Genomic DNA, 20,111 nt, shown 5'->3' with positions numbered 1-20,111 from the left:
TGTAGGGCCATTAAGCATGCCTTCTTCCCCATAACAGGCTGATTTATCATGTCACACAGGGGTCTTAACAGTATTCATGAGTCTTCCGCCCATCTATGGAATTCTGGTAAGCAGAAATATAGGTGACAAATAACTATAACATGGGATTAGAAACCTATAAAGCAATACACTGCATTTTGCTTTCAAATCAGCAAATTCCTCTTCATTTTCACAGGCTGGAAACTATACTGCTAAAAGCTTTTGATCAAATCAGCTGTCATGGGTTATTTAAAAACAAACAAACAACAAATTAAACCCAATAAAACCAACCAACCAACCAAAACAACAACAAAAAAACACATACCAAACAGGATACTGTTTCATCAATAATCTTAGCAGTTCCCTTGAAATAATCCTGTTGAAATACAGCATTTCTGGGAACAGGGTCATGGGAGAGGCAACTTTGCTCCTGACCCCCATAAATCCCTCCCTCCCCCAAGATTTACACAGGCCAGAGGCAATTATGGCTATTTACATGGAAAGCCAATGGTTACACATCATCTTTCAGTTTCTATGGTAGCACAGTTCCTACAAAACACACCTCCAGGCTCACCAGAATCCCTACATACTGTTAAGCCATTCCCTTAACAGTGAATTTCCTCCCAGAATGCGCCAGGCAATGTGAATTAATGCTGACCCCATCATTGGCAGAGGGAAATGTGAGGTGCTGCGGAGAGGCTCTCTGAATGAATGGCAGTGGTTGCCCCTGCTGTCTCCTGGCCTCCCTCCTGCCTCATTCTGATGCCCTCACCAAGGCCACAGAGACTCTGCCAGGCAAGCGGCAGGAAGAGAAAATCATGCCAAAGAGCGCACGCTCCTTTTATGTCCTGCTGTTTTCTCCTCCTTGGAGAGAACTGAAAAATCCATCACCCAGAAAATTAAGATGGAAAAGACTGAAATCGCTTCTGCCTTCACCGTTGTTAAGCTTATGCAATAGAAACATTTCCTAGATAATGGGATTTGTCAGCATCAGTTGAAAAAAAATGCCTACTGCGTGATAATATTAAGAAGTCAACTATCCTTATAAACAGGAAGTGGCTGACATTATTTTTTCAGTTAATTCAATGCCTGAAGCAAAGCTATATATTATTGTTAACTATACAGATAACTGGAGTGCTTATACCAAGTTTACTTAAATTTTACTTTGCAATTAAAGCGTCTGCTTTACATATACACCTGTTTAATTTTCCCAATGTTGTCTTACCCCATTACAAGGCTGAATTTTAAGATTTTTATCTCACTACTGGAACACTGAATTGCAGCCAATAAAAAGGAATGTACTCTCTAAGTGTATCAGAATGTGTCCTGTATGTTAAATGTATTAATGGATTACTTCAGCTAAAAGTCCAATGGGAAGTCTATTTTTACAGGGTGAAAAAATTCAGGGTAAGAATAGTCCTCACCAAAATTTAAATTTTTCTTTATGCAAGTTAAGTATCCCATCATTATATGACAGTTTTCCTTTCTGATGCTGACAGAACCTTGGACTGGCAGGAAACTTGGAAGTTTTGATTAACAACCTACTGGAGCTCTTGGCAATGTGCCTGAGTGTTTCAGATTACTGCTGCTATAGAAACTCCCCTGTGTGACTGCATTGCTTTTCTTTTTCCTTGAATTTCTAAAACATTGATCATCAATGGTGTTTTTTATTTTTTTGGTCCTTTTTTCAGTTTGCTCCACTTAGCAGCAACTGCTGCATTACTGCTCTACCCTTGCTTAGTGAAGAGCACCACTACACAAATAGCTATCATTACAGATAACAGGCATCATAAAAGAGTTTGCCATATGCCTTGTCAGCTGGCCAAACTGATGACACAATTGTTTTACAGCAGTCTGTGTAGTTCTTAGGAGATATATACATGGTGGGAAGTAGCAATTCATTAGCATTTCTTGAAGTGTAATACTAGTTAACATATTTTTAAAGACTGATTAAGTATAAGCTTAATATTAGCTTAATTTTAAATTGCTACTTCAAAATTGTAATTTTAACTTATCCAAGAGAGAATGATGTACTGGCTAGAAAATCACACAAAAATAATTTATTTTCACAAGACATTCCCTTCTTTCAGTTCAATTTTTCAGTGCTTGCTCTTTTCCTCCTGTCCCAGGATAATATAAATGACAATAACATGAGGAATGAGCTTTCTCCTTTTCCAGAATAACTGACAGTCTTTAGTGGGAGCAGAAGGACCAAATGCACTTTCCATTGCTACCCAACTCAATGGAAAAAAAATAGAAAATTGTGAAATGATGTAGCGTGCAGTGCCATACTGCTGTGCTGGGCAGGGTGCCTCACATAGTTCATGCCAGCTACACCAAAAGGCTATCCTCACTATCAAAATGACCATATCTTGATGGTCATGACTGAGTACTGTGTGCATTTCTGGGCACCACAGTACAAAAAAGACACTAAACTGTTGGAGAGTGTCCAGAGGAGGGTGATGAAGATGGTAAAGGGCCTAGAGGGGAAGACGTATGAGGAGCGGCTGAGGTCACTGGGCCTGTTCAGTCTGGAGAACAGGAGGCTGAGGGGGGACCTCATCACAGTCTGCAACTTCCTCGCAAGTGCAAGTGGAGAGGCAGGCGCTTACCTATTCTCCGTAATCACCAGTGATAGGACCCGCAAGAACAGTGTCAAGCTGAGGCAGGGGAAGTTTAGGCTTGACATCAGGAAGAGGTTCTTCACCGAGAGAGTGGTCGCACACTGGAACAGGCTTCCCAGTGAAGTAGTCACTTCTCCAAGACTGTCTGAATTTAAAAAGCAATTGGACCATGCACTTAAGTCACATGGTCTAAACTTTTGGGTAGACCTGTGCGGTGCCAGGATTTGGACTTGATGATCCTTATGGATCCCTTCCAACTTGAGATATTCTGTGATTCTGTCATCTTCTGCACACATTCATCCTCTTCATCCTCACACTCACACCTGCAACCATTGTTTCAAGAAGCCTTGGGTGTAGTCCACGGGCACTCACCCCTATAAGGCAGCTGCTGCTAGGCTAATCCTGCAGTTCATTCCTGGTGCCCTGCCTGCCAGAGACCACTTGGAAAGGGAAAAAGCTGCATGCTGGAGAAGCTGTTTCAGCAGAGAGAGTATTTCTTGGCATCTTACTTGTGGACATATGGAGAAAGTCTGACCTGACCAGGCATAGCAGGACTGCATGACCTCTATGTGAATAGATCAGTGGAAGATCCACCACCATCAGGATAGCTCACATCATTCAGCTCACAACTTCCTCTGAGGGCTCCCAGGATAAAAGGGCTACCAGAAGGCTACTGCAGGCAGAATTACCTGTCCTAAATTGAGTGTAGGTGAGATGCTGAGCACCTTGCCAAAACATTGCAAGGCCAACATGTACAGCTGGCTGACATGTGGCAATAAACAAACCCTTTGAGTTGGACAAGTCACATTGGTACAAGCAAATCTTTTCATTAACTGGACAACTGCCCAGCCTGCATGGGCTCAGAGCAGGTAAATGTCTGAGCATCTTCTGCTGTCAAGAAAGTCAATGAAAGCAGCCTCCAGAGGGTTGAGAAACATCTTGCAAATGGGTTCAAAGCAAGAGAATGATTTTAAAAATAAAGCTACACAAAATGCACTTTTTTGCAGTTTTCTTTCAAAGCAATGCCATCAGAGATCGGATTACCTTGAGTCTCAGCTGTTTGGAAAACTGGTTACTTTTCATCTTGTCCTTCAGAATTTAAAATTAGCACATAAAAAGCAAGACTCTAGGATCACAGTTTTCAAAAGAGACTTCTAAATATTGCTGTAGCTTCTGATATCCATTTCATATCTGCTCAAACTTGCTGAAAGCCTGAAGCAGAAACTGAGATACAGATAAGTGTAAATCATCTCTACTATGTACAGACAGTATTCAAGCTAAATCCAAACCAGAAATTGATTTTGTTATCTTCTTCACTGATCAAAGCTTACAAAGAAATGGTACACTGTATCGTTAAGGTCCTTATCATTTGCTAGAGTTATTACAAGACAGAAGATTTACTGTTATGATTGCAACTCTGATAAACATACAAATAAACAAAACTTATTTTAAAATGAGAAACTATAGAATTGTTCTCAAGCAAGTTAAGACAAAAGTAAGTCAGATTTATTTCATCCATAAAAATAAAATAAAATAAAATAAAATAAAATAAAATAAAATAAAATAAAATAAAATAAAATAAAACAAAACAAAACAAATTACACACCCATACAACTCTAACTAAGGAGAGGCCTCCTATACTACATAGTCCTGTTGGAAATCAAATTTATCTCCTTATTGTCCTTTCACTAGGACACACAAAACCATATAAATTGGCAAGAACCTGTGACCAAGTGTCCCTCTCAAAGCAAGTCCAACTGAGTTCTGCCTACCTCCAAGGAGGCTCTTATAGCCTCTCTAGATATCTGCTCCAGTCATTTTGCCCTTCGTAATTTTTTCCCCTACTTAGTCTTAATTTCCTGTGTTTCACTTTGTTCTGGGGCTTCTGGTCCTTTCAGTACATACCTCTGAGAAGAATTTGATAAGAATGCCCTTGATAGTTGAAGACAGCAATAAGACCTTCTATCAGCCATCTTTTTTTATGCTGAACAAACCCATTTTTCCCAGCCTCACTTTACACATTCTCATACGTACTGCAGTTCTCCTGGTAGCCCTCTGCTGGACTTGGTCCAGCATGTCAGTGCTTTTCCTTTTCTGGGGAGCCCCAAAATGGTCATGGTCCTCCCAGTGTGGTCTCAAAAGTGCCACACAAAGGGGAAGGACTTGCTGGCTACACTTGCTAACATTGACTGGGACAGGACTGCCTGTCTTTGTTGCAAGTGCATGCTGTTGACATGCACAAGTGATTGTCCATGAGTACCTTCAACACCTACAAAGCTGCTTGCTAGCCAGTTGGCTTCCCAGTCTGTGCACAGTGTTATCTCTCCTCAGATGCAGGACTGCATTTACTTCTGCAATAAAACAAGGGGTAGCATTTACAGTTTTAGAGTGGAATCTGGGTTATTTCAGTCTCTTCCATACCACTCAGCTTTGAAGAAATAGCAGCATTACATATTGCCATCTATTCTTTTACAACATGTGGTGTATGGGGGGGGGGGGGGAATGACTGGATAAAACTGCAGTCAATAATATAAAATTTAGAATAAAGGTTCCAAACCTCAAATATATAATATAAAAAAGGTATACAGTATAGTAAATTAGTATAAAGAAATATGCATTACTACTGAAATATCCCACTGTGTTGTACTTACAGCCTGAACATTTAAAAAGGCAGCCAATGTAACTCCTAGCATCAGTACTTTCCATGAAGAAAAGATTGAATTTTTAAAATGTTCAGGAAGAAAACATTGAAATTTATTTTCATGAGGGAAAAAGGAATAGCCATCAAGAATGGATTCAGACAGCCATTGGGGTCTTGGAGTCTATTTTTCTGCCTTCTCATTTCTAGTGTCTGAATAATATCATATCACAACTCAATTCTTTTGAAGCAGAAAAAAATGGGAAAATTCATCTCAGGATTGCTCACATTGCAGCTGAGGTGTATCATTTTCACAAATGGGAAGAAAATGTACAGTATCAGCACATCAGGACCTAAACATGCCATTATCCCACAGCATCCACAACACATCTGATGGTCAAGAAAAGAGGAATGACATGTAAGAATTAGCTGCTGCACTACAGTCTTTCATTGCAGAGAATCAGTCCTTCCCAATGCTCAAATCAAACTATATACATGAGACCAGAAGGTACTAAAGAAATGGGGAGAGATAACCTTATAGTGAAATAATGGACTAGAAGGAGTGATAGTCCAGTATTGATAAGTTATATAGGAAATTTATGAGATGATTGACCACAAGATATTAACACCTCCAGAAGAGAACAGGAGATGGTGTCCTCCTCCTTCTCATATCTCATTAACCATTTCAAATGCTGTGGTGTAGCAGTGGAGTCTCTGCTCCTCATTTCCAGAGACACTGTGCATCACTGAAACACTGTATTTACACATACATAGAATAAAGCCTCTCTGCTCCTCCTTGCAAGGGAACTGCGGCTACAGAATAGCAATTTACCTCTCCATTTTTCTCTTCCCTCTTTCCTTCTTTTCCTTCCACCCTCCAATCTGGTTATTTTTGGATTGCCAGTTGGGATTATTGCTCTTTTTCCCTGCTAAAATAAAAACAAACAACAGTTACACTTCAGATTCTGTGCTTAAGCACGAGATCTGTCTCCAGCATTAAACAGTCACATTTTCTTGCCTGAGGTGCAATGCAATCTCCTATGACACCAACTAAAGTAAGCCTTGCAAGTGAGGGAAAATTCTGCTTCTGGATTCAGATACAGTTTTCTGACTGCACTGGTAACTACCTACCCATGCAGAGTGCTGCCCTGAGAACTCAGCAGGGGCTGACATTTGCCTAGTCTTAGAGTCTGAAAAATTAGCCTTTTTGAGGTGAACTACAACAGCTATTCAGAATATACACAGTCAAATTAGAATATCTGTATTCTAAAGCAGCCTTTCTGTTTGATACATCTTAATTTCAGACCACTTTTTACTGCATTTTGCTTTTTTTCCAAATTCCTTAAAGCTTACTACTTTTAAATGTTAAATTTGCAAGGAACTTAGCACCTACAAAATACTATACGATGTAGTAGTGTGTCTCACCTCTAAATTTTAGTCTGAAGGATTGAAAATGTGACACTTTTGCAGGAGGCAAAGGAAAACACTTCCCCCCCTCCCCAGTCTCATATTGCCACACATGAAGGCCCAGATTAAATCAATTTCAAGGTTTCTTAATGTAGGTAATATCAGACATTCCCCAAATTAAAGAAAAATATGAAAAAAAGTGTTATTCAAATGCTCATTTCCCCTTCTTAATTTTTCTTCATCAAAGTGCTCTCAACTATAAAAGATTTCCAGTATGTTAAAAAAAAATCCATTTTACTTTGCAAAATTCAATATGGCAAACAGCTAACAGGATTTGAAAGGAGACGAGACTAAGTATTACAATGAAAATCATTGCTTTCTCACTCTGGAGAATAAGGAAATTAGTATATACATCATTTTTCCTACTTTTCCATATGCTGATTATAAAGGGATAAATTGGGTGGAGTCCTAAGATTTTCGGCAGAACAAGGCTCAAACGTATTGTGGGATTAGAACTGCTTAAGAAGACGGTAGAGAAGACAAATGTCCTTACAACACTGGAAGAAAAAAGAAAAAGCTTCCATTCTCCATGAAGTAGAGCAATGAACAAACCCTTCATCTTTCTGAAAGGGATTCTCCTAATAAAGCACTTGACTCAGAAACTTAGAAAAGGCATCTTTCAAGATATAGCAGTCTAAATATCATGAATAAAAATTATCCATTTACAGCAGGGTCTCTGCACAATCTGTTTGCAACTGCTTTCTGATAGAATGTAACTACTACAAGGCCATTGGCTCAAAGGAGACAAGTTTTAGACTGGCAGCTGCTAACCTGAAAAATATCTACAATGTTCACGGAAACAGTTATATTTCAAACCAACATAATCACCTCATGTAAACAAATAACAGGATGTGATCTATATTGTTAGACTTAAGAGTTCTCTTGGAAAAAAAAAAAAATCATTATATGTACATAGCTGTTAATGAGCACTCAGTAAGGGGACTGATTACGATGGAATTCTCACTATTTTAAAGACTTAAAGCACCACGTTTAAAACAATAACCTTTAGGAATACATACCCTTCCACAGGCGTTTTGTGGGCCCTGCCATGTACTATTACAGCCTTACTGTATGCATGCATAATTTTAGCAACTAGAGTTTGACACATAACTTTGCATAAATTAATGTTTGAAGATTCTGACATGTTCTAAAACATTTTGTATGTTCAATTTATTTATTCTTGAAATAAGATTACCAACCACTTCCCTGGTGACACTTCCTCCTCTCCTGTGGTGGTGGTTACGTTACAGTGAAGTCTACAGCCATATTAAGCTGAAGAATTCAGTCCAACTATCTGGCTAAGTACCTGACACAGTATTCCAGTTTGATGTAAGTGTAAGTGTCATCTCTGTGTTCTCCAGCTGTGCTTCCAGAGGGTCAGTTAAATAAAAGATCATACAGACTTTATCATACTTGAAGTTTATGAAAACTTTGTAACTGCATTTGAGCTAACATAAGATCTTTCATTTGTAGGTTTTTAAGACTGGTATCCCGATTTGGATATCCTCAGCATATCTGAAGCTCAACAAAGGTGATTCCTTTCAACTTAACCACTGCTGTCAGAAAATGAACATAATATTTTTGTTATTTTATAACAAATATTTTGTTTATTATTAGAACTGAAGGTGTGTCTGTATCAACAATAAGGCAGTTATCTGCAAGCTGAGTCAGAAGTCCACATAACACCACACAGTTGCAGTTGTTAAAGTCTCTGGAAGCAGCATGGTTGTCCTGGTAGGACTTGTTTGCTCAGGTACGTTGTTGCACGGTAGAAGGTATGTCTCACCAGCTCCTTCCCTTCATGATGGTGCAATCATCTCCTCCATCACTGTTTATAACTCTATTACACAAAGTTTCGTCAGTTAGCCTCTTGTTCTTCTCCCACTTTCTTAGGGCTAATAATGTATTGTTTATTTTATTACATTACTTTGTCAATAATAGGAAAAGGAGTAATGGTTTTAAAATAAAAAAGTATAGATTTAGTTTAGATATAAGGAAGAAATTCTTCAAAGGGTGATGAGGCACTGGAGCAGGCTGCCCAGAGAAACTGTGGATGCCCCATCCCTGGAGGTGTTCAAGGCCAGGTTGGATGGGGCTTAGAGCAACCTGGTCTAGTGGGAGGTGTCCCTGCCTATGGCAGTGGGGTTGGAATCAGGCGATCTTTAAGTCCCCTTCCAACCCAAACCATTATGTGATTCTATGATTCTAGGATTGTCAGGAGCAAAAAAGCAAGGTATATATCCATCACTGTTATATTGCAATTAAGTGCCCAAATTTAGGGATTGGAAAAAAATCAAAAGCAAATATAATGCTTATTAAGTCTAATAAATAATTAAAACTCCCCAAAATAACTTCAGTGAGGTTAGTAAGTCAAGTTCTGAAAAGGTATGGGATACCATCCCACTGTTTCTGTAAGCTCACTGTGCCCTCTGTTGATCATTACAATATTCTTTACAATTATGTGGTGACGCATTCTTTTCTAAGGACCCTTAGTCTTTTCAGGGCAGTTTGCAACTAGTGAGCCAACAAAACACAGCTGCATAGGTAAAGACCTTATGGTTACAGTGCCCTTTCCTTATTTTATGCTGAGCTTGGAAAAATGCACAGTGAATAGTGCAGCAGCTTGCAGAAAGAAAATGACTGTTTAATAGTTAAAACATCTGAACATTTCCCTGAAAACCTGCATTCTTTCTCTTTAACTACAGAATTGCTACATGGCACCAAATTAGAGCAAAGAATATCAACCAGTTTTTCTCATATACAGGATGCCCTGGACAAGACTTTTAGTGTAATTTGTCAAAGTGCTCAGAACTCAGTACACCATGGAATTAGTGGACTTGGTACTTTGACTACACGATGCTGAATAATTTGGAATAAAATGGACCTATAAATTCATTTACACATGCACTCCAATATTATTATAGACATAGAAGTACTAGTGGAATATAATTCTTATGCCTCAGATACATAGGAATAAATACAACATTCACTTACATGCATTGAAATGACCATAACTTATCAGTTATGCATTCCCCCCCTTCCAAAAAAAAAAAAAAGAAAAAAAGAAAAAAAAGTATTCTGGAAGGAAGAGAGGGATCTGAACATATTTCCAAGGTGTATTCTCACACTTATTGAGTTTATCTGAGGAATTACAGAAGGTCAGAATTTTACTTCCTTTACTTTACAGTAGGACAAACAATTTGTTCTGAGAGTTTGAAAATGTTAAAGATTGAAGGATATCACTTTCTAAAAGTATTTACAGAATTTCATTTGTTACATAACAGTTTCTGCCATTTTTTCCAAAAGCTCAAAGTAGCTACACCAAACTTTAATTTCTGTCACATTCTTTTTTATAGCCCAATTTGTTCAAGCTTATTTGTTCAAGCTATTGCTACTTATGCTACACATCTTATTCACCTTCCTATCAGAAACTCTGCTGGTTGCAGTCCAGACACAAATAGTGTTGACTGATATGTGACAGATAAGTCCATCAATACATTATTAAAAATAATAATAATAATATAAAAGCCTTAAAACTTCTACTGCTGTTCTTAAACATCTGACTGGCGGAAGGGTAGAACTGACTAATATTATGCTCATGTTTTGCATTTTATGCAAATCCTAAATTGATTGTATACAAAGATTTTTTTTTTTTTCTGTTGAAAATTTATTTGCTCTCATCCAGAGCCACCATTCCCTTTTGGACGCCTTTTCATGCAAAATTTCTTTCTACTGATCTCCTGCATACATGTCTTGCCACTTGGTAGACTGTTTCTGCACTTCAAGGCTTAGTGTTTTGCTACATCTTCCATAGTTTCCAGTTGCGAACTTTACATTTATGCTATAGGGTGTATTTGCTCCAGCTGCTTTTCCATGAACGCCTCCTTCATCTTTCTAGTGTAAGTATTCTCTGAGACTGTCTTCTGTCTAATGCTGTCATCCTGCAGACATTTATTTGCATTTTACAATATTTAAAATTTTTTACAATTGTTACTTGAATGTCCAAATTTGCTATAGTTTCTGCTGAGTCCGATTTACTCTGTGCAGATTATAAAAAGGTGTTTATTTTGTCAATGTGCTTTTCTGTCTCCTGTCAGTTTTTAAGAGTTGGATGTCAATTCATATATTCTCAAATATTACCAAACACAAACATTTTTTTCTTTTTCCCTATAATTCTCTTTCAGATGTAATATTCTTTTTGCCTATAAAAGTGCATTAAAATGTTTTCCTCACTTTGCTAAGAAGACATCTTTCATACTGTAATTAGTGAGTTCCTTCCTCTAGAAGTTCCTTGTTTTTTCTTTCTCATGACTGCAACACCAGAAACCCTACTGCCATCCCAAATCAAACAAACAAAAACAAACAAGATGAAGAAAACACATCCACTATCTCAAAAACCTTGTACTCTGCTGCTGTACATGCAAGGATAAAAAGTTTCTTTCAAAAATAATAAAAAAGACAATTTTAGAAAAGACTTACTTTTCCTCAAGCAACAGTTTATTGAACTAGACCCCTGTCAAAGACTGAAGTGACAATAATGCACACAGTAACTACATTTCCCACATTACAGTTGTGCATTGAAATGAGAGAGCAGAGATCTGAACACACAAATTGTCTGATAAAAAGACAGGAGTGCTATCCACTTTTAGAATTACATATTCTAGATCAAAAGTTACATAGGATTTAGAATATATGTCATACTACTATGGAGGCAAAACCACAATTCTTTCTGCATCTGACTATCTGCACAGTGAAATATTATTATCAAGGATTTTTTTTTTTTTTCATGAAGTGTATTTTGTTCAGCCATGTGCTTCTACGAACAAATAACTAACTTCAAAATGTTCAAGTTCATTCACATTTTATGGTTAAATATGAATTTGTACACAAAAAATGGCTACATTACTTATGCAGTATTAACAGCCCCATGCAGATACCAATAGTTCAGAACTATTTGTGCAATTTCTTCTCAGTGCAATTTGTGCAATTTCCTTAAACCAGGAGGTTTAAGGACAAACTGACCCTAATTCCATATAAATAATGCTAACAACATATTAAAACAAAACAAAACAAAACAAACAAACAAACAAAACTTAATTTAGAATACTGAAGAGCTTACAAAATCACGGCTACATCTTTCACAGTGAAGATGAATGCGTTATTCCCAAGTCCACAGTTGATAGCTTGGTTTTGAGAAGTATATAACAGTGTCTTCAAGAAAACCATCTCTGCATTACATTAGCAGTTTGATCAATATGTATTCCAAACTACATTATGTCACTTTAACCTAGAGAGAAATACCAGCCCTTTGGACACAGAATCTGAGCACACTGCTGTCCTAATACTGTGATTAATGCTGTGAGCTACACCCTGCCTAGCCTTCCTAATCTCTGGGCTTTCTAATTTATAGCAGAGATGGATAGGCTATCAGTAGGGAATTATGAGGATTACTAGCTGTTTATCTCTCCTTTGCAGAGACACTTTCCTGCTTATGGAATTACCATAAACCCTCCAGCTACAGTGCTACTTCTGTACTTACCCATAAGTCTAGCTACCCTATTGGGTGCAAAATGTTTTGGTAGCCAAATTATTAGAAAATACGGGAGTCGATGGAGTTTTTTTTTAATTATTTTTATTTTTTATGTTTTATCATAAATGATTTGAACACACTGTCAAGACCCGTCATGTAACTGCAGTGGTAATTTGTCTGCAGTGACAAATTTCAAAAGTCCCTTGAAATCCAGTGCTGTGATCTTGTCTAAACTAATTAGAGTTTAGCATTAAGGCTTGGAGGTTGCCCTCAAGCATCACTACAGGTGAAACCATTAAACACGTATGCCAAGTCATTTCTGTACAAGCAGCAAGTTACATAACCCATTGCAAAATATTTAATTTTTATAGTCACCAAAAATATTACTAACTTTCTTACAATCTGAAAATGAAGGGTTTCCCCAGTGCTTTGATAAAATGTCTCTATGCTATTGGGCACAAATTTTGCTCGTAGGTGAAACTAATAAAAGATTTTGAAGGAGAATAGATACGTTATTTATTTTATTTTCCTGATGAAGGAAAAAAAAGGAAGGGATGTTGTTACATTTGTTATTTCACTGACTTTTAAAATATGAATCTTTATAAAACAACTTTGCTTATTTCAAAAGAAATTTAAGAATGAGAACCATCTATAAGACACGTGTTAATCTTTGTTTAGAATACTTTTAATATTTACTAGTGGCTTCCAACCACACCTTTTAAACATGGACTGAATTTATAGTCAGAGTACTCAGTCAAGGCGTCTGTACAACCAAAGTTTAACTGAGTGACCATTTCAGCACTAATATTCAGCTAATTTGCAACTACTTAACATCGCTTAGATACAAAATTTAACCTAACCTTATGTATAAGGGATTCTTGCTGAACTCCTCAACATCTGGCACTGAGATAAAACTCTGTCCTTTCTACTTTACCAGCCTGGTAAGTAGGAGACATTAAGAACAGTTAATTTAAATATTTCTGAGTCTTTAAGTCTATGCATCAGAACAGGTGCATGAATATTTTTAAACATAATAAAAAGATGTACAACACAGATACTTCCACAAATGAAGTCACAATATACTATCTGGAATTGTCATTGTACGGTCATGTATTTGTCTATGCTTACCTTACATTCAAAGACTGTAACGAAGCAAAATTGTTAAAATATTGACTAAAATAAGAACTGTCTTATTGTCTACATTATCTTCACTAACTTTTGTTTCTTTTACCTGCACACCTAATTTATTTAATTTTCTTAACACTAAATAAAACAAATAATAATAAACAACCCACAAAAACCAATCTGCTTCATTCCTGAATTCCTTTCAGAATATTATAAAACATTATAAAATGTCTCAGCACAAAACCACACAGGTGTATTCATCCAGGTTTCTCCCTCAAGATCTTGTAATAAGAAACAAAAATATAATTACCAAAATGGAGAACCACCGCCTAGGAACTAGATGTTCTACCAGCACGGTCTAACTCACAATAGTGTGACCCCCATCATGCAAGCTTCTGCAGCTTTGTCATTATCTAATCTCTGCCCAGATCCTCAGTGATTATAAAACATCAGAGAATCATTCTGTGCTTAGTTTTATTCCTACTTTTTTAGCATTTCCTCAGCCATCTGCTGCAGCACAGGTCCTCAGCTGCCTGTTAGGACAATCTTGGCTGGCAATGGTGAATTCCCTACCATCACAGTGGCTTTGTACAATGAAAATACTTTGATCTTGCTGTACCTATGAACACCATTTTTTGTCTGTGAGGGAAGGAAATGATTTTGAATGAAGTAGCTTGGGTGAAGAGAAGGGTATCTATATGAAATTTAACAACATATAGAGAGAGGAGGTCACATTAACTACCTAGTCCAGTCTCACACCCTGTGAAAATCTGCTAACAAAAGGGATACCATGGGTTACCAAGAATCTTCATTGAGCTATATTAAGACTGTGCCTTGATGCGCTGTCATGTTCTATCAACAGAATTAAATCACCTTATTTTCTTCTGTCTTGGGTTTGTTTGGTTTTCTGGCAGGGCATGCTGAAACATACCGTGTTATTTGGATTTATCAAGGCAGATTTGGCTAGATAGAGGCAAAATAGGGAAGCTTTCCAACACGTTCTTGAAATTTAATAGCACATTTACACAAGACATGAGGCTTTTACTTTAAAAAATAATTATTTAAATAAGAGTTGTATTTGATGAGATGTAGATAAGTATATTATTAATACAATTCACATATATTTCAAGCACACATTACCCTGGTCCCACTAAAATTGTTCTTGTCAATTCTGATGTTTGTATTCCAACATTTATTTCCCATATTCTCATCTCTGACAGTGTTAAGAAGGCTGGTGCTGTTAAAGGGGATGTAGCACACGGTTAGCTTAAAACAGTGGTACTACCTTTAAATAGAATTAGAATAGAATTAGAATAGAATAGAATAGAATAGAATAGAATAGAATAGAATAGAATAGAATAGAATAGAATAGAATAGAATAGAATAGAATAGAACAGAACAGAACAGAACAGTTGTAAAAGACCTTCAAAGATCATCTAGTCCAACTGCATGTCTTGCTCATGGATAACCAAAAGTGAAAGCATATTATTGAGCCTGTTCCAGTGAATTTTTCCTAATGTCCAGTCTGAGAACCATTTAAAAATCTGTTGCAAATAAGAATGCATCCTGTGATATTTTTAAAAGGTTAAATTACTCCCTCAAATCATTAGAATGTTAGAAATGGCAAATATTCTACTGCACTAGAGAACTGAAAAAAAAAAATAAAATTGATTTTTACGTTTTTCTATTTAACAATTTCTACTGCTGTTGTTATTGCTCTAAATACTTGTAGATTAATTAAAGTTCATGCTTTTCATCAAAACTGAAGTGCTTTGTTTAACAATTAAGAACCACTAACTCTGTCTTCATTGCAATCAATTCATTATGGGAAAGTAATTCCCCTATATTTTCAAAACCCTAAATAAGTGAAATAAATACTCATGAAAGAGAAAAACAAAGAGCTAAGTCTTACTGAGTAACAAAATGAGGACCCCGTTCTGGCAAGAATACAAGTTCTTTTGGTGCGTACTTATGGTAAGCACTTATATGCTAAAAAGCAAAATTCCATTATGAAAAATGACTGACATTACTATTTTTTTTTCTCATTATTTGCACAAAATTGGAAATGAGGCACTGTCACTGTGAAAGAAATTCAAAGAGACACCTTCTTATTACCCTCCTAGCCTATGTCACAGCACTGTCTATTTTATTTATTACTTCACTGAGCTGGGCTTCCCAAAACAAGTAAGCTGATGGAATTACTAACAAGCAGTTGCCAAAATTATGATAAATATTATTACAAACCAGTGTTTCTCATAAAACACAGACATAAAACAGATTGTCTTTGATATGAGTTACAAAATTGCCTCCTTGGCTCAGATGCTAGCCACTGCTTGAAGAACATCACCTGGTTCTAAAGATACAGTTCATTCACTGATCCTTCCTGGCTGAGTCCATCATATTCTTACCTCCATATTATCAAAGAATGTTGACATTGAGGATGTCTTTCTAGAAAAATCTGCACTCTGCTAAGCCACACTCCTCCACACCTTATTCATGGCTATTTCCTTCTTCTTTCCTTCTCCTTTCCCTTCTCTGACACGCAGTCACCCTTCCTCCCCACTCCATTTATGGGCTTCAGTTAAGTTTATAAGACAGAAAATTACTTCAAAAATATTATACTTAAAATGAAGGATCCATTGCTGTACAGTATCACAAATTTGTGATAGGAAGGAAGTAAGGGAGTTCCTTACAGAACTTCAAATCTTACAGATGGATGTTGAAAACTGAAAACATAAAACCAAAAGACTACACTGTCTAGCAAAGAGTGACATGTTGATTAAGGAAGAAAATATCATAAAAATAAACCATTCCTTGCTATAAAATATTCAGAACAGACAGGTTAAATGAGGTATAAACTGTAATCAAAATTGTATCCATCAAGCTGGAAAGTTTGGCAAAGATAAGTAAAAGAGGAGTTCTTTTCTGGAGAGAGAATAATGCAACACTGAACACAGCAGCAGTGAGAAGATGAAAGCCTATTTAATGTAGATTATATAATGCTGTATAGTCAATCATAAAAGAGAGCTTTCTTAAAGTTATAAGCATTAGTGTTAGTGGATGCATTCAGCTGAAGCAGAAAAACAAGCTCTTTGTTCCTCACAGGAGTTGCACAGTGGAATCTGCAGTGGTACCAGCTTCTGTTGCCATTTGGAAACAGAGATGAGTAAGAGTCTTGGCAGAAAATGGAAAAGGCACCTGCAAGAATAAGTCTAGAAAGCTTTTATTTTATTTGACCTCTCAGCTATGGTTGGTATCACTCACTAAGGTAATAGAGGTGAACAAACACATTCTTCCAAGCTGCTGTGCAGCTTTATCCTCACATTCAATCAAAATTTTTGTGCCATAGCCAAGTTGATTCCCTTACAGTAGAATTTTGCCTCAGAGCTATTTTTAATCAATAGAGAAAAAAATCAATGGACTAGACTTAGAATGATAAAATATCAGATTTTTCTTGTGATACCACCTTCACGTACAGATGACACCTAGCAAGAACATCAGCTATTGATGAAGCTTGTGTTGAATTCATACTCAGTGCTTAGAAATCACCCACTATAAAGTCAAATTTATACTTTTAAGTCCAGAGACTTCATAAAATAAAAGAAATGACTCTCAAAGCCATTTCCTCTTATTTGCAAATACCTTACCAAATTTCTTTTACATATATTAGTTATGCTAACAAAAGGCATCCTATATTTTTTTCATCTTCCCATTGAAAAAAAAGCAATAGTATAAAGTATGCAAATGACATGCTGCAAGACAAGATGGCATGTATCACGGGGCATACTGTGGGGTTCTGTGCTATTCATACGTGTTTCTGTAAAACTTAATTTATTCATTAGCTAATAAATAGGAACTGTTAATACTCAGGAGGCATTCACTCAGGAAGTTAGAGTGGCCTAGGTTTTTATAGTTCATTAATGAAGAGTGCATTTTACAATTTATCATCTTATACAACAACCTATACGCTATGCTTTCTTGGGATAACAGAAGCTGCTTTATGCCATCGTAGGAGCAAAACAAAAACAAACAAATAAACAAAAAAAAACAAACCAAAACAGAAAAACTTGAATTAAATTATGCAGTTATTACAAGCAAACAAAGACACACAAAACAAGAACAATGAATTATACCCTATGCTCCCATGTTCCTGGGGCTGGGGAATGGTTCCTGGGCACCACGTACCCACAGATGGATTGTAGAGAAGTCCATGTGGTCCTCTAATGTGTCTTGCAGGATTTGGCAGATGTTCAGCGTCTCAGAGTCCTAAGACTGAGAAACTCGCTCACCTTTGTTATCCTGATGTCCACTCAAAACTTTAACAGCTAAATAAAGGCTGACTGGAAGATTCTTTGTATATAATATTCTAATTTCCATAGAGCCTCAGGTTCTGCATATCTGAAAGGTGTCCATTAACCGATATGAATATTTCAATAGCAGAGAAGCATACAGTTTTGCATAAACATTAAGGGAGGTGTTGAGTAGCTTTGATACATGAAGAAATTTAAGGGAGAAAGAGTGTTGGAGTGTTTGTCCTATTATTTCTCCAAATTCTCCTATAGTTTAGACAGGTAGATTTTACCACCTTAAATTTAGACAAGGTTTATTTAGAAACTGACAGCTTTACTGGAAGTTTGTCAGAACTATACAATGAAAAAAAAATACTTCAAAAAGATCTTCTACAGACTCAGTAATACAAGATTTTTTTTATTTTTATTTTTTTTTTTTTCCTGGGGAGTGCAGAAAATTACTTAAATGAAGCAATGGTCTTTATTGACAAATAGACCAAATTTCCCATTCCATATAGCTATTTTACACCCTGTTATTCCTGAAAATACAAAAGGAAATCAGTAGCCACTCAAGCTTATCACTGTTTACTGTTAAGAACAGGCTTCATGTACGATATGCATCTGCACATACAAAGGAAAAGACTGTAATTTTGTTGGACATGATAAATAGGAACTTCCCATAATAATTCTGTAGGACCAATTTTTGCTGTCGTGATCAATCTGGTCATTTTTTATGTTCTCTCTCTTTCTACATTTTGCTTTGGATGCTTTTTCTTCTGTGAGGTTAATTTGTTTAGCATTGCTAATTTCTAGTGAATATTACATTAAAATATTTTAAAAAGCATTTAGGAAAATGTGTAGAAATCATCTGAGATTAACTGCAACAGATGCTCAAATGCAATTCAGTTTTCTAGAGTGGCTGCAATGTGCAATCTGAAAGAGCAATAAGGCTCTCTTCATATACTCTGATATATAGAAGAAGAGTTACAATTACGCACATTATTCAGAATGATCTGTGTGTGTCCCCCCCCGTCCCCCCTCCCCTGTCATAATTAATGATAATTTCATAACTCAACTTCAGATTCTTGAGATGGAATTCTAATTCTAACAGCATGCAGGAATCATTCTGAAGATGAGTCCCAGTAATACAGAAGTAGTATGGGTAGTGTAGATTTTAATTTTACATCCATTTTCTGCACATCTTTATGTATGCTCAGTGTTTCTCACTGCATTATTTGCTTTAGGACAACACTACAGGCAGTGGAGTGGGCCACAGTGGAAATACTCATTATATAGTCCCAATATTCTTGGGAATGCTGAAACATTCAGCACTAATTAGGGGAGTAAAACAACTGAAAAGGGAGTCAATGTCAAAACTGCAACTTTCTGTTACACTAAATCCAGCAACTTCACTCGTGGTTAGTCCAGATGACAATTATGCCACAAAATAGGAAAAAAAATTTTTTGAAAGATTTGTCCATAGGAATATGTTAGCAAAAAATATCCTACCCTTTTTAGCAAACAAACAAAAGAATGTAAAAGCAATAATAAATATTTACTAAACAATTACTTTCACAGATAAAGCATTTTCTTACTGTCTAGCAGCATAATCATATTGCAATTAATTACAGACGTGGACTATTTTTCCTTTTTTTGCTGTTGTTTCTTTTCATATCAATAGAAGAAGATATAGTTGCAAACCTGAGGACAAGCTGACATTCCTCCAATGATCAGAGAGAATTTCAAATCTATTGGGACTCAGTTTTAATAGAGAGTAACACTGAAAAGAAGCACATTTAATGTTCACATTTTAATCTGTGAGTCCAGGTTTTTAGCTTCCTTATCTACCCAGATTAAAACTGCCTCTATTCTTAATTGTAGTCACACTTGAAAGTACACAACTACAATTAAGACTACCAAAATTTCTAACATAGGTCACCACACTGCAAATGACATTGCTGGATGAAAAGATGCAAGTTACTACCACACATCATATACCTTCACTAGAAAATAAAATACTTGTTTCTGACAATCCTAAAATATAAAGACAATTGAAGAAAAGTCAATCAATAATTAAATATTTTCTGAGTTTATATATTGTTTTTGTCTATTCAATATATATATATATATATATATATTTTTTTTTTTTTTACGGTGTTATTATTACCCAAAATCCAAATAAATCCTGAAATAATGAAAAGTACATAGGTTTCATAATATTATCTTAAAAGTGAAGACTATGGTTAACAACATCATGTTTAAAATTTGTTAAACCTGTGCTAATAGGACAGTAAAAGTACTTTTGTTGGAATCAGATCCTAAGCAATACCACTACAGTATTCAGTGGAGTAGAAAATGGTTTAGTTTAAATTATTTAAATTAAGAAATTTATACTTTTCATAATAATCCCTTTGAAATTA

General features: G+C 36.2%; 1 protein-coding gene across 8 annotated transcripts in view; it reads right to left on the bottom strand.

The window, feature by feature from the left end:
- The window catches only part of DLGAP1 (DLG associated protein 1), a 410,173-nt gene that overhangs the window by 296,270 nt on the left and 93,792 nt on the right, over positions 1 to 20,111 (bottom strand). For 6 of the 8 annotated variants that reach the window (XM_038174624.2, XM_021268892.4, XM_072034762.1 and 3 more), the window contains one exon: positions 6,113 to 6,209. The exons of the other annotated variants lie outside the window; for them this stretch is intronic. The gene's annotated coding sequence lies outside the window, so the exon portion shown is untranslated. The remainder of the gene's footprint in view (positions 1 to 6,112; positions 6,210 to 20,111) is intronic. 8 annotated transcript variants of the gene reach the window in all.

This window comes from Anas platyrhynchos, chromosome 2, assembly GCF_047663525.1.
Source record: "Anas platyrhynchos isolate ZD024472 breed Pekin duck chromosome 2, IASCAAS_PekinDuck_T2T, whole genome shotgun sequence".
In the NCBI taxonomy this organism is placed as follows: Eukaryota; Metazoa; Chordata; class Aves; order Anseriformes; family Anatidae; genus Anas; species Anas platyrhynchos.
Note: the sequence above shows the minus strand (reverse complement) of the source record. Positions and strands in the feature narration are given on the sequence as shown.